Here is a 16,237-nt window from a genome sequence, read left to right as displayed (position 1 = left end):
ATCTGAGAAACCTAAATATCCTCATACTCCTGCCCAGGGGTCTTACCAATATGTAGTCCATTCAAAAGCAGCAAAGAAATCAACAGAGAATCTGAAATATGAAAAGACATCTTTATTACAATTAATTGTGAGGCTACGTCGCCCAGTCACACCTAAAGCAACTGGATGAGGCAGTCTGCCTGAATGGTCTCCGCACAGACATTTTATACAATTTATTATGCCCTAGGCACACATTCTTTCTTTGAAGTAAATTATTGTTGGTCACTCCCAGGATGTGCACACAAAGCACTGTATGATGACAAACCCACTTTCAAGATAAGTCCAGGCCATAAACAATGTCCACAAGGCCGGATAAACCCAAAACATTAAGAACACAGTCCATGTCATAAATAGCTCGTGGAGGCAGGAACAGGAACAGATGGAAGTAAGATAGGCACGTTTGTGTGTAGTAAATCTTTACCATGTCCTGTGCTTTGATCTATAATCTTGATCAGCTAAAGGGCAGGAACTGGCTTGGCAAGGTTAGCCTCAAGCAACAGGGTCAGCTTTCGTCAGGTCATGCAGAAGTCAGCACAAACCCATGCTAAGGTTATGTCCTTAAATACTTGTTCTCCCATGGTGAGAGCCTACTGTAAGGGCAATGCACAAAATGGCTGCTATTCACAAGATGGAACCCAAGGGTTAAAACAGAACCTTCAAATACACAGTGAATCCATTGGTGTAACATGATGAAAACACTCATGCATACCACATTAGTCATTTGCGGTTCGCTGATACCAAATTCATAACAGAATCATGATATTTGAAACACAGGTTCAGAATTTTCAGAACCACAACTCTTATGCATAAATGCACAACTGGTGTTTATTCACATATGTATTAAAGCTTGGCAAACGTGTATTTAAACCTACAAACTTTCTTCCACAGACAAAATATTTTTCCTGTGCAGACACACTTCCTGTAAAGCCTACCGATCATAGGAACAGAATGGATGCCTAGTGACTTTTGCCCTTGCCTGGAGTCAATCTATGATCTGATTCAGGTTAGAAATGGGATTGCAGATGATTGTGAACATCCACAAACTCACTTTTTACATTTTGCACACTTCCCAACTCTGGGGCAGATGAACTCGCTTGACACAATGTAAAGCTATATGTGAGTAAATCAATTTCCAAATATAAGGTAATGTTTTGTAGTTTGCAAACATGTAGTTTACTAGCAACTTGTGCTATTTGCATACCGTTCTGATTTCCATTGAATTAGGTAAGGCAAAATCATTACTTACTGCGCCACCATAATTAACCTGAGGCCTGCTTCTGTATTGCTTGAGTCACGAGTCAAAAACGCTGCTTTCAGTTTCTACTTCTTTGAAATCACTGGCTAGCACCTGCGCAGTATGATGGAGCGAAGGGGCGGACAAAAAGTGGGGACAGAAATCTCTGCATTGGTCCCACTAGGGCCAATGAGAGTCGGGCTTCCTACTATAATTGATGGATGTGTCCCAGCCCAGGCAGTTTCCGTCAGCGTGTGTGTGCCAGTTCCTCGTGATAAGGCGGGCAGCATCCGTGTGGCGGCAAGTTTAAAAAGGTTTACGCACACACAGGAGTCGGACAACCAATACCAGCCCAATCAATCAATGACCCACCATTGGTGATTTTTACCACACATATGAGAAAAATATTGCCGATTTGTGTGGGAAATCACCTAACTGGCAGGGAACACTGATTACCCAGGGATAGGTTTACTGTGTGGTGATATTAACTATTTACTGAGAGACAGTGTGAAGTTCCGATATATATATCACGTGACACACTTTGCCACCATGCTATGTGATTTGGCATTTACTTTACAAGTTTCGAAAATATATGATAATCAAAATTCACAAATATATCTTTTTTAATTAGTTTGCATGGCAAACTCATTTTGATTTCAGGGGTGTGACATTGAAAGCACCATTGTTCTATGACACTCCTTGTTTATTCTAACGGATTCACTTTGTGAGAATTCTTCCACATTATCACTGTGATGACACTGACACTTTAACCGTGTATGAATTAACAGGTGTTTGTGTTTATTTTTATCAAGCCCAGTTGATGAGGAATTGGCATTTTCTGTCCCCATGCCTTTTTTTGCTGCCTGGGAGGTATGGAATGCATGAGGCCAGATTGAGATGTGGCGAAGAGGTTTTCAAGGGCCTCACCTTGGAAGGGTCATCATCCATGCCTGTCCTGAGATGTATGTGTAACTGGATGAAAACATGAGGCTGGTGGGAACCTATTATGGGTGCCCAGGATCTGCAGAAGGATAACCGCAGCTGGCAAAGTAATTGGACACACAGAAAGTAAAGATGCCAAATGTGTAGGATCCTAAGCACGACCCTCTTCAGGCTCGCAAATAATAGGGGTGTTCCTCATTGAGGAAGGAACACTGACTGCCTCGAGGCAGTTCCATATCTGCTAAGTGTGTTACTTAGTTGTCATTGCTAGCAGTTTTACAGCAGTTAATTGGAACCCTGTGGTCCTTTCGCCCCATTTTGCAGAGGACCCAATCAAACTGTGTTTTGCCTCTCTGCATCCTGATGTGTCACAACAGTGCCCACGTGAAAAGACGACCGTTAACAACACCATTATTGTGGGCACTGCAGCAGAATCTGGTTAGGGGCAGTGTTTACACTGAAGGAAAAGTGCTGGGACTGAGAAGCAGTGTGCCTCAAAGGCACGGACTGTATTCTGGCTTGTTATGATAATTACACAAACAGTACATAGCAGCGACTCTCTTTACTGAACATTAAAAAAACATGCGCCTGAAAAACAGTGCCTCCAACTAGTTCCTATTAGCACTTGTTGTCTAATTGTTATGAATTGTCCCACTGTTCAAGGTGTGCGGTTGCTGGAAGCTGGCACACATTGGAGCTCTTCTGAAAATGTCAGTCCATGCCCAGCGCATCCGAGCACGAGTTTTGCAGAAGGCCAGAAAATTGCTGTGGATCACTAATTTGCAAAGGACACAGCCACCTTCAGCAGCAAGCAGCCCTTTCTTCACCGCATGTTGGAATTTAAACAGAGCGAAGCGGCTCAAACCCAGGTCTCCAAGTTACAGAGTTACCTTTCGACTAATGCATTGCTTTCTAACATCAATATGCCCGGGGGATCTCTTTCCATTGTTTCCTTTAGCCTACCACATCTTGACAGACGCCATCATATCAGAATTTATTGCTTTACCACATACGTGGGTTGCTTGTATTTTTTTTTGCAGTCGTTTCTGCAGCTGCTGTTCCGGCCTTGTTTTTTCTCCTCACCCATACTTTGCAGGTGTGTTATAGACCCTGCCCTGAGCAATAAGAGCCGGTGCTAAGCACCGGAAAGCTCCGGCACAAATTAAGAACTGAGTAGCGGTCAGAGGTGGGAGTGCTGGCGGGCGGTGACGTGGTGAGGGGCAGGGTGGGGGGGAGCACTATGGATTGGGGACAATTACTGTAATGGTAAGTAAACATATAAATAAATAAAACAAATTTTATTGTGCGCACTGCATTCAGAATCCATAGTTTACCACCCCCCCACCCTGCCCCTTCCATCTCCCCACATCACCACCCACCAGCACTCCCACCACCGACTGCTAATGCATAAGGTACTTTGTTCATTGATTGTGTAACCAACAGATAGGCCCCCCTTTGCAAGCTGGCTGAGCTGACACAATCGAAAAAAAATTAACATAGGTAGGAAGTGGTCCTTGGAGTCAGGGGAAGGCGCTCGATAATATATATAATATATGATGTGCTTGCAAACTACTTAGTCATCAACTGTATTCTGATATTAAATCCTACTTTTATATAATATATGATGACCCTCTGCTTTGCTACTGTGGCGCAGTTTCTTTTAGATTCTCTTCAAAGTAAGACTCTAGCCTGCATCCAGTGACAGTCTCCACCTATGATGAATACATCCAGGGGGCATCCATCCAATAAAAGTAAATGTCTATCATTCTTTTGTTATATGTATCAGTTAACAAACCTTAGCTGGTTTCACTTTTACCAGCAACCACCCATGTGTCCACTCCTTCCTTCCTTGCCTTGGCTTTGACACAAACACCGCTGATGATTCTTGCTATCCACTATCCACCCATATTGTATCGCCCACCCAGGCAGGCATCTTCTTTCACCTTCCACCCATCCTTCAACAACCCATGCATCTGATTCTTATCCGCCACCTGCATTCTGCTTCCAAAGTATCCTTCTCTGCTAGTAGTGTTACATCTTGCCCGTCCTACCTACTTCGACACTAGTTCTTTTCCTTTTTGTTCAACACATCCATCAAGGTCATCTGATCTGACTTTTAGTCTTCTCCATAACTTTCACAGCTGAGTTAGAGTCTGATAGAAGAGGCCTTTGTTTACTCAACTCACGCTGGTAATGCTATTGCTAATGCATTGGTAATGCTAAGTAAAGGGTATCTACTTCAACCGTTGTATATTGTTCAGTACAACTTCTAGTTCATACTTACCTAATAAGTCTCACAGTACAGTGAGTGAAGTGTTCCCCTTCCAGCTAGTAATGCTAATAAGTAATGAATATAACTTACCACTGCCCACCGCTGCTGTTTCCTCCCCCACTGGTGCTCCTGCAGGTGCTGCATCTCCTGCCCCCTCCTGAATGTCAGCATTGCCATTGCCGCAGGCCCTGCCGGCACTGGTGGTTGGTACTGGTAGTACACCTTTTCAGATGCCTGTACACCTCCCCCTATTTTACTCGTTTTCACCAGGAAGGAAGATTGAAAAAACAGTTAAAGTACAACATAAATCATCACTAGTCCAAATTGCGTACTACAGTAGAGTCAGTAGACAGACATTGGTAGTATTATTATATGGCCCCTAGGGTCATCCCATCTTTACTCCTACTCTACTCTTTGGAAAGTTAGCCTGAGCCATGTAACTATTTTAGATTCATGTCTACTCTTTTGCACATGTTACCTCGCAGCTTGTTGCGCAGTAAGACGCCTATGAGGCCACATGAGTGTTGCATACAAGTGAAGAGGTTGAAAAAACAAGCCACTTATTTATGGAGTTCGGTTAGTCCCTATTGCTTAGCCCTAATGTTACACTTTTTGGCATGACTGCAAAAGTTTGCATAATTGTATTATACTGTCTAACGTGCCCCATTTTTCACATACTAGGCAGAAGATTCCCTTCTACGAACCAGAGTTTTGTAGAGCTTAGGAAAGATGCATGTAACCAGTATAGGTTCAACGGTGAGGGGTCTCCCAGAATTCACACAGATCTCTATCATGCACTAGTTGTACAAATGTTTAGTGTTCTAATCTTCTTTATTTTGCATGTTGGAGCTGGATGTAATTTCATGGAACAACTTAGAAAGCTTGTTATTATTTAAAATAAATAAACCTTTTGAACTTACACATAGACTCTGTGGTATATTTGGTGTGGTGTTGTGGACTTACACGAGTGAGTGAGCGAAAGGGTGTTATGTTCTGGGTTGTGTAATAAAATCACTGGGTACCTTTATGTTGGGGTTCAGGACCTAATGACTAAGCTAGTCAGTCAGGGAACTGTGGGTTCTGAGTTCTGACTGAGGTGTGAGTAAGGTCCAACCTCCCATCACCAACATCCTATTTGCTTGGGCATAGTTCTGTATGTGGCTGTGCAGAATACCCACAACAGTAGTAGTATGTACTACTATCCTAACAAAAAATACTAGACAAACATCTGGTTGCGCATTTTGTTGGTGGGAATGATCAAAGCCTAGAAATTAAAGAGGACAACGCAAAGGACACGAGTGGACCCAGTGGCTACAGCTATTGTTCTATCACAGCTTTATTCAAAAGAAAACCTTAACTAAAGAGTGGCCAACAGGGCAAGCTTAGCTACAGACAGTCTAATAGTAGTAGTAAAGAGATTCATAGCAGAGGCAGTTTGAAGGAACTGAAAGGCAGGGATAACCAACATTTGGAAAACAGATAATGAAGATCAAAGAAGCTTTTATTAAAAATTGAATTAGGAAACGTAATTAATAGTTTGGAAAAAAATAAGGTGCGTTAAAAGTTAGGGGAATATAATTGTTAATAATATAAGCACTGTAGGACTTACTGGGGCCAGCAGCAGGATCTTCGGTAGAGGAGCGCTCCTCTGGTGGTTGTCCCGCCGACTCGGACCCCGTCTTCTTGCCCCTGGGTGCTGATCATTGAGTGCTGTGAAACAAAAAAAATCATTGAAAAAAACGCTCAAACATTTTAGGAAACAACAATTGCAATAAAATTGGCCTATCTAAACGACTACTGGCTTGCAGGATTCACGGACCGTCTACTTATATGAACACTAATCAAATGTTCCATAATCATTCTGATTGCAGAATACTAACGAAGCCTAAGTACCACCTGACCTACACCACCTATTCCAGATGGGCCAATTGTTCAGTAAGTCTGCATTTCCATTTTATTTTTGCCATAAAAAATGCATAGATGAGATGGAGGAGACGTGCATAAATTTGGGCATACACCAAATTGTTGGTTGGTTGCGTCGTATGTTGTTCCCCTACTGACTGACAATGCTATTGCTAAGCCTACCACTTACTAAACAAACTACAAAAAGGTTCTATGGAGGACAGGGGTAAGAAGCATTCACTGTCAGAGGCGACGTCACGCAGACCGTCAAAAGAATATGAACTAATACTAAGTAAACCTATTATCCATCCACCACTATTTCACTGAAGGACAATGGAAGGACCAGACTCTAGCAATAGCATTAACTAACTTCAGTTCTCTAAAGTAAACTTTAACATCATTAATCAGCCCAAGCTAGCGCAAAGTTACAAACAAGTAAGAGAAGTGCCAAGCAGTGCCTGTGTCATACAATCACTGAAGATTTTGAAATGGAATTGACCTGCAATGTAACTAAGCACATAAGTAATCGTGTTATTTGTCTAAGAATTATACACAATACTTATACTACTATATATTACTGGCTAATCACCAAGCCCCACGACCTTTACACCTAGCCGGTCCAACAGGTCCTGCTCCCGGTCCAGGATGTCTGACCACCGGTGGGCCAGCTGCTTGTGGGTGCGCTGGATCCCTGAGCAGCGAAACACTGCCCGGGGTACCTTCGCCCACCGGCGGTGATGTTCCTGGGTAAGGTACCCGGAGCCTGGCCTGCCCCCTGCTGCCAAGGTCAAGGGGAGGTGGCCCTGGATGAAAAAAACCAGGGCGGCCACCTCCGCCTCTCCAAAAAGTTGTCGGCCCTGCACCCCTGCAGGGCGCATTCTGCTGCAATGCAGCCGGCTCTTGGGCGCAGGCGCCTTGCCCTTGGAGCCGGTACTGCTGCCCCTGGCCATGGTTCTGGGGTGGAGGCAGAAAAGAAAAGAAGGAAAAAATAGAGTTAGGGGGAAGAAATAGGAGTTTGAAGAAAGAAGTAAAATAAAACAGTAGAAAAGTAACAGAAACACAGTAAAATTAGAAATAAATCACAAAATATAAACTTAGGGGCAGAGAGACAGAGATGATAAATAAAAAAAAGTGAGAAAAACAGTGAAAATAAGTAAGGATTGCAAAGATTAAAGGTGGATAGAAAACTAGGCCCAGAAACATAGCATAGCGTGAAAAACAAGATGGCCGCGCCCACGTGGGTAAGTTTGCGCAATATTTCTCGGGAACACGCACTTGTCGTTGCGAACAAGTAGATAGCATTTCCGAACATGACATGCACAACGCGAACACGTTATACGCGACCCGGAATAGGAAATAAGGCAACGCGAGCGGGCACGACAATTGAAAAAACAAGATGGCCGCGCCCATAGCCGACCGCATGGGTAAGTTCACGAGCTACGATCCCCCAGCACGCAGACAGCACCCCGAACACGCACAATGCGCTCCCGAACAAGAAAAGCGCATCACGAACGGGTCTGACAAGCAACTACGCACGCTTCCGAAGCTCACGTAGTGCGAGAACGTCTACGAGCAGCTTCGCGTAGCGCGACTACGCGTACTATGCCCAGGCCTACTTTGTATCCATGAGCTAACATTACAAAATCCAAAAAATCCTGAAATACACCAGTTATAGTTTAGTGAACTATAACTTGTGCAGCATCATACACTGATTATGACCTCACATATTACATCACTCATGACATGTTAAATGACATCATTGATGATATCACTCATTATTTTAAAATAACATTATTAAAATTACTAATGAGATCAACTAGTGATTCTGACAGTGTGATATCATCTTTGTGAATGAGTGATACAATAAACCAAATTTAAGGCTGGACTGTATGCTTTTGAAACATGGACTAGAAATTGGAAATTTCAGAAGTGAAGCCCTTTTAATAGATGTCAATGTCTTTTTACTTGTATCACCCAAATGATGGGTGTAGTAGGGGTATGTCACTTGCAGAGAGCTCACTACTGATCATCATTGAACAAAATACCCTTTGGTTAACTTTTTCTGTGAAATGTTGATGGCTGAGCAAGTGAGGTTTTAGGTGGTTATGGAGAAGTGGGCATGGGGCCTGGACATAGGGCAACCCCCCACCCAATTCCTATTATATCTTGGATGCAGAGTCTGGTGTTTGGCCTGGCAGACAACCTCCAGTGTGTATTTCCTACCACTCTGCATAGTGTGGGATGGCCGCTTCTGAAGGGATGGGTACATACTGTGCAGCAGCCCTCAAGAAACATTACAGTAGGGTGCCTGTGAGTGGTTTGGTTCAGGGTCTGGCCTGCACTCAGCCTCAGGCTGTGCACAATGAAGAACATCTTACTTTATGCTACAAAATCATAGAAATTCCCTGAAGAAACCAAAGGTTGAAGTGACGTTATAGTTAGGTGAAAATATCAGTTAAAACATACTGTTTTAAATTAACAAAACCACTGAAAGTCACTAGTACTGATTATCTTAAGTAACTATAACTCGTGCCCTAAAGTTACTGTAGTTCACATCCTCACTATGCTCTGCTAATTACCTTACATATTACATGTCTCATGACATGTTCTTCATCATCATTTATAACATCATTGCAACGTTTAAATCATTCATGACAACATTGTGCATGACGGGGAGCGTACATATTTAATAAGGTCACCATCAAACCTCCACTTCCTTTTATCACATAAATTACAAGCCCATAGCCATCTCTCATCCTAGAGGTGTAAGATTACATAGAATCGCCAACCTAATGTTCATCCCACACGCAATGCCCATCAGTGTGAAACTCACTAACACCAAGTCTATCCAGGAGTATGACCTTTGCACATGACAGAAAAATAAATATTCTCTGTCCAATACAGGGCGAAAGAGATGCTAAATCTTTGAGTCTATAGTCCGTATATTATAATACTTTTCCTCTACATCCCACCAGTGCTATAGCTATCCTGTGGGTTTCTGTCCATGTTAGAGTTAACATAAAATTAATGTCACCCGGCGTATTATTTCTCCCATAGCCCTTCCTTAGAAAAAAATCTAGCATTGTAAACAGAAACTGTCCTTGTTTTATGTTTGGGCATACATAAGATGACATTGTGACCAATTCACAGATAGGTTTTGCCAGTGTAGATCCTGAATATGGATTTTAAAATGTCGATGGTGGCAAATACCGAAGTCAAAATATCACAAGTACAAAAATAACACAGATGGAAACATAAGGGTAAGTATATCGGGGGTTTTCCTACACTAATACTGAAGTTTAAAATACTGATTACTGAAATATCATGGTGTTTAACTTTTTGGTCTGTATTTAAACTTTACATTTAGAGTCATATTGTTAATAATAAAATATATTACATAAAGTTTAATTTTAAATGCCCATTTAGTGTTATTTGTTTATATTTAAATCAATTATTTTAATTTCAATTTGTATTAATATTTTTATCATAATATCAACTTCTTGGTTCTTTAGAATTTTAATACTGGGGTTGTGTATTTTATTGTGGAATAGGGTGAAGAGTACTTTAAAATAAATATGTATTATTATTTTTTGGGATTTAAATAGTTAAAAAAATTATAATTAAAATGTTAACTTATTTAAAAAATAAAGGTGAAAATAATAAATAAATTGGGATAATTACCGAAATATTTTTATTTACAGTTACTTTTTCGTTTTTATACTTAGTTGAATAAATAAAGTAATATTTGAAAATTGAAAACTTGTATTTAAAAAAGAAATTAGGGATATTAATTAGGGGTATAACAATTGTTTTGGCCATGCTGTTTAAAAAATGTTTTTTTTAATTAATTGTGATATATCTAAATACATTGACTGCAGCTTCAATAGTAAAGTTGCTCCCTTCCCACAACTGATTTTATGCTCTTAGCTCACTGTTTGTAGAACAGGAGTTAGAATAGTAAGTCTGCTCCCCCTTTTTCACTGTCAAAATATAGGCACTGTCATAACTGTTAGTTGAACCGAAGTTAGAATAGTAAATCTGACTGCCATATTTAAATACACATTCTCCAACGGTATTTAGACTTGAGTTATAATTAGAATAGCAAATTTGACCTCCTATATTGCTGTTACATTAGTAGGTTTGACAACTCTTAAATTTATGCGCTTGCAAGAAGTTGGGTTATTATTTGAGAGAGGTGAGAACTGCACTCAAGTAATATCACAATCCTTGTCAAAGTGAACCTGACAGAGTCACTAAATAAACTTGTACTTAATCCTCTGGTATTTATGTAGTACACAAGCAGTAATGAAGTGAAAAGCCAACACAAGACCAATACCAAACCAATCTAGAAAATATTTAATAAATAAAATGACACCAAAATGGAAAACAAACAATCAGTAGAACCGGAGCTATGCGGATACAAATTTTAAGGAGAAAATAGTGCCAAACCCCTACTAAATGCCATTTGCAGGTATCCGCTCACACCAGGTTGAAATCAAGTCAAAAGTTTGTGCGTCAACAAAGAAGCATAGGTTGGGTAAGGGACCAAGTGCGGTCCACTGGGAGCTGTGCCTTTTGTCTTTGGTATGGGGGCTGTGCAGTGTTGCAAAGTGAGACTGCATCACATTGCGTAGGGTCTGTAGAGTCATTGATAAGGAACTGCAAGGGGCTACTATGCAAGACTGTGTATCAGATCCGGTGAGCCCTTTACCAGGAGCTGCATGCTGTTGTAATCCAAGGCCCTGCATTATTTTGTGCGATTCTGTGTCAGATTCAGTGAAGCTACTGAACAGGAGTCTCAAGGAGCTGGGATGTGAGGCTCTGCATCGTTCTGATTCATACTGTGCAGCGTTGGATCCAATGAAGCTGTTGATCAGCAGCTGCGAGGGGCTGCGATGGAGGCCCTTCATCATACTGCACCAGGCTGTATATGATGTGGTGAAATCATCAGATGAGCAGGGAGTATACTCTGACTCCAACCTAGAGTTAAGGACCTTGAGGACTGCACTAAGGGGTAAGGACTCACTTGAACAGAGGGCAGCAGATGGGACTCTTGGAGGCCCAGTTGGGTCTGGGAAGCAGGAGAGGCCTCTGGAAGCTTGTTGTATCCCTGTAGCTTAAAGAGGAGGTCAGACAACTGACCCTTGGAGTCACTTCCTGGGTCTTGGGTTCAAGGCAATCAGGTTCAATCTCTATATTTCATACAGCAGGCCAGCCAGTCCTTCTGCATATTCTCAGGTCCAGGAATGTTCTGATGAGAGGTTCTGAGGGTACCACTTTTATACCCAGTTCCAGTTTGTGTGGGGAGACACCCCCTTTGTCTAACCCAAAAGTGGTTCTGGTCAGTTCATCCCTTGAGTCTGGCTCTAATCTGTCTATGGGAACAAAGAGCAGGCAGGCCCAGGTGTGAGCTGTATTTGCCAGTGACAGGGAAGGCATCTTCAGAACTTTGGAAGGGGCTGGGTACACCCTTCAGGCTACCCTTTGAAGTTTAGGATGACTACAGGCCATTCTGGTCAGGAGACGAAAACCCTTCCCCAAACCCAAGAACCAGCTGTTCCGTATCTGGAAAGAATACACATCACGCCACAGAAGAGCCATTAACAGTCATGTGACCCTGGACACTGGCAGAAAGACACATTTGGTTTAGGCAGAAAAATGTCAACTTTCTAAAATTGGCATTTTTAGGAAAGTTATTTAAAATCTGATTTTACCTTTAAAAGGGATTTTAATATATAATTTATTTGAGTTGCCAATCTGAGGTTATTACGTATTGAATGAGTGTTAGCCTATGGGAGAGCTAGCCTTGCTGAAGTGAAAAATACCTTCGGGAGGTTTTTTACTGCCAGGACATGTAAAACATAAGTACAAATGTCCTACTTTTAAAATACCATTCATCCTGCCCTGTGAGCCTTTAGTAGAGCAACAAAAAGGTAATGGATGAAATGCTTGAATTAATCTAGCCTCTGGCAATTGCTCTGGCCATATTCCAATCCATTGTTTATCGCCCACCATGCCACCTCAGTTTGTACCCAGCCATATGCAAATCTGTCTTGACCCTGATCCTCATGGAAACAATCAAGCCCAAACTGCCAAGCCAGCTCGTCCCTGAACCATATGGGTTTAAAAAACTCTTTAAGTTCCAAGGATGGGATCTCAATGGCTAATTTACATTGACAGGTTCAGAAACAGAAAACTGAGAATGCCAAGATGCAAAAACCAATAAGAGGGGAGATGAACAGTTATGTGAGAAAGGCCTCAGTTTCCCCGAACTGATATTCATAAAACAAAAGTGGAGGCTGTCTCCCAAAACAAGCAGCCACTATGCCATGCTCCTTAGTGCTCACCAGGCACACTACATGTATTCTTATAGAGAAAGATCTTTCTAGATGGTCACCGCATCACTGCGCCTTACAGCTAGCCTCGATACGCGCCTTCTTGTTTATGTGTATAATTATGGCTCTCTCTTCTGCATGTTGTGAGCATCGCAGCTCTATTGCCACCTTCTGAGCTCGTGCTTGTGCTTTTTTCAGCACTGTGAGCAATAGCTGTACACCTGTCAGCCAGTGGTCAGGTGCAGGCTTCCAGAGCTGTGTGGGCTGGGCCTGCGCATCACAGGGAGCCACACTGACAGAAGCTGAAGGTGGTGCCTGCTATAACCAGGGAAGGGCATTTACAGTTACTGTGCAACAAGGGGGAAGCCTGATGGGAGGGAACGGATTTTATACAAGGGAAGAAGCTATACCAGCCCGAAACCTCTGACCAAGCCTATCATCCCATTAGACTTTCTGCATCCTGTGCCTTACAGAGAAGATCCCCAATGATGAAAACTGTCACTGTTGCACAAGAAGCATGGGAGAGGCTGACCCATGGACACATCCTCACCTATGTTAAGGGTACTAGCAATTCCTCTGAGATAGCCTGTACAGTATTTAAACTGTGTTTGAACTAAGTAAAATGCACTTTTGTGTAAAGAATAAGCATCAGCTGGACATTGACTTCTTGACATACATGTTTAGTTTTGTTGAACTCAGAGTCTATAACCCCAAACTACCTGCCTGAGTAAGCCTTGGATTGCTCCCTGGACGCCAGTGGTAAACCGATCTGAAAGACACAAGTTGAAGCCAGTTAGCTCTACTGCCCCATGGACTCAAGAAAAGGGTTCCACATGAGCTACATTGGAGCAACATTACTGTCTAAATTCTAATAAATATGTTAAAAATAAAAGTTTGCCATAAAACCGGGAAAAAGTAACCTGCAAAATAATAATCAAGAATTGAAAAGCAACAGGAAAATATCCAAAGACGTAAAGCTATATAATTCATACGTAGATAATAAAACATATTTGTTATAACATAAAAATATACAGGAGATATTCAATATCAAATAAAACTGGGTTGTTTATTATTAGTGCTGTAAGCTCTACATTTCTTATGACAAATAAAGAATGTTGCATATTGTGGCGTCCTCCCTAGCCTGGTTACCAGCCAATGACTAAGCCACACATGGAGCTTAATATTACATGTCTTTCTTTGTCTGATTGTAACGGCAAACTCAATATTCGAAAACAAGCTTTCATTGCATTCTGCTCTGACACCTACGTTACAGCTCTTCACAGCCCACTAGGCAGTAGTGGATGGTGCATTTTAAAAGTGGTGGGGGAGAAAGGTTTGAATGGAATATAAAGTGAATGCATCCTTCAATCAAGCACCAGGGAAGGGGTTTGAAATAAAGGTACAAATAGACTCGCAAAGACTAACTCGTGCAACCACACCCTTCACCCTGCACTCACAAGGGCATACCACTCATCCAGGGCATCCACACACTCACACAACTCATTCTGCGCTCACCCAAGCATACCATTCACTTGTACATTCTTACTACTCACCTATTGATCTTACTACTCGCCCACCTTATTACTCATCCTGCACACTGCGTACCCTGCACTAATATACACAAAAAGCTCACTCTAATTTGCACACAGGCACATCACTCACCCTGCACTAACACAGTCACAACATTTAACCAACCACCCTGTACGTAGACAGACACTAGAATGCAGCAGAACTGAAATCACTCTGTAGTTCTAGAATCACTATCATTAACCCCGTTTTCACCAGGATAATGTCCATTGTTCCGCTGTTCCAAGTATCTACACTCACCAATGATGCGAGTTCAACCTTCTCTCCTTGCTTGCCTCCTAACCTGTTTTGAATTAAGGCGCGGTCTGATTCCGTGAGTGTGGCACCATCACTATGTTCAGTGCATTATACCAGTGAAGTATCCACTATTGTTCTGAATTAAGTGACTTTTTTCGAGAGCGCTTGTTGCAGTTCCTCTATATGCTCATATTTTACACATTAGTGTGGCTAATGTGAAGGCGCAACCTTGTGTAGTAGGTGCTGACACTGCTGTAGCACCTTTTTGTCTTTCTGTATATACATTAAGCATTGACATATAGGGCATGATTGCGATGTCGGACGGACCAGAGTCCATCCGACATCGGTCAGAAACTGTCACTGAACGACCTCCTGTTGTCTGTTACAGACCTGAAAGTAGGATGCCACTGAACCCTGTTCAGTCGCATGCCTATACCTTTCAATGAAAGCATGCATCCTCTCATTGAAGAAACAGGGGTGCAGTTCATCCCTGCACCCCATGGCAGGCACTTCAAGGTCCCACGGTGCCTGCCACTGGATGCAGGTATTAACAGGGGCCACCATTCGGCAGCCACGCACCCATGGGGCCCTGATGGGGGTCCCCAAAGACAGTTTCCCACTGCCTTTGGAGCTGGAAAGACCGGCACAAAAAGGCAGTGGGAAACTGCCATCGTACTCCCTTGGTCGTAAAGAGCCGGCTGGGAGAATACTGAAGGGTTTCCGGATGGCGGACAGGCTCTCCAAGCCTGTTGTAAGCCATCCGAAAACTGATTTGGATTCCTTTCCTACCAAGCCCATCAGAAGGGCTTGGTCGGAAAGGAATCCTAACCGCACATTCCGATGCGGGCAGGAAAGGTTCCGACCGATGGTCCGAGCCCTTCCTGCCTGCATTGGAATCGGCCTAATAGTATTTCCTACTGTTAATTTTCCGTTGGATACAAACATTAATACAAGGTGAGATAATTTCCCTATTTTTGGCCACTACTACCCCAATCTTCTTTACTTACTGGTATTCTATTGAAGTCCTGTTCTTGCAAACTGATAAGAGAAAATGGCCATTATTGTTACCTACCTGATGCAGACATCCAGTCCCAGCTCTTCCCATGACAGCAAGCAGACCAGTGGAGATGAGGGAAGGCTGGGGTTGCACAATGGCCCAGTACAGAGAAGCACTGGGAAGAACTGGCACCTCTGTATTACTGCTGCTCTGAGGCAAGGACGAACCCAGGAGCAAAGGGTTAATGGTTCAATTAAAGCTCTCTGTGCCAGGTATAACTTGGAGCGCTCCGTCCCCTACATGTGTGCTACATACACTGTGACCTCATCCTCCAGCCCATCCTCTTTCAAATAAAACCCTATTAGCATCAGTTGGGGATAAGCTCAATCAATCAGGGTTGGTAAAGCGCAGCTACTCACCCACCAGGGTCTCAAGGCGCTAGAGGGTGGCTCCATTGAGTGCTGGGGTTATCCGAAGAGCCAGGTCTTGAGGTCCTTCCTGAACTGGAGCAGTGTAGGGACTTGCCTGAGGTTGAGGGGGAGATCGTTCAAGGCCTTGGCTGTGAGGTAGGAAAAGGACTTTCCTCCCATTCAAGTCTTGTAAATGCGTCGGCTGGTGGCCATAGAGAGGTCAGCTGATCGGAGGTGTCTCTTGGGTGCGTGGAAGGAGAGGTGGTTGTTTAGGTATGCTGG

The sequence above is a fragment of the Lissotriton vulgaris genome, chromosome 1_1 (genome assembly GCF_964263255.1).
Source record: "Lissotriton vulgaris chromosome 1_1, aLisVul1.2, whole genome shotgun sequence".
NCBI classification, from domain to species: domain Eukaryota; kingdom Metazoa; phylum Chordata; class Amphibia; order Caudata; family Salamandridae; genus Lissotriton; species Lissotriton vulgaris.
Note: the sequence above shows the minus strand (reverse complement) of the source record.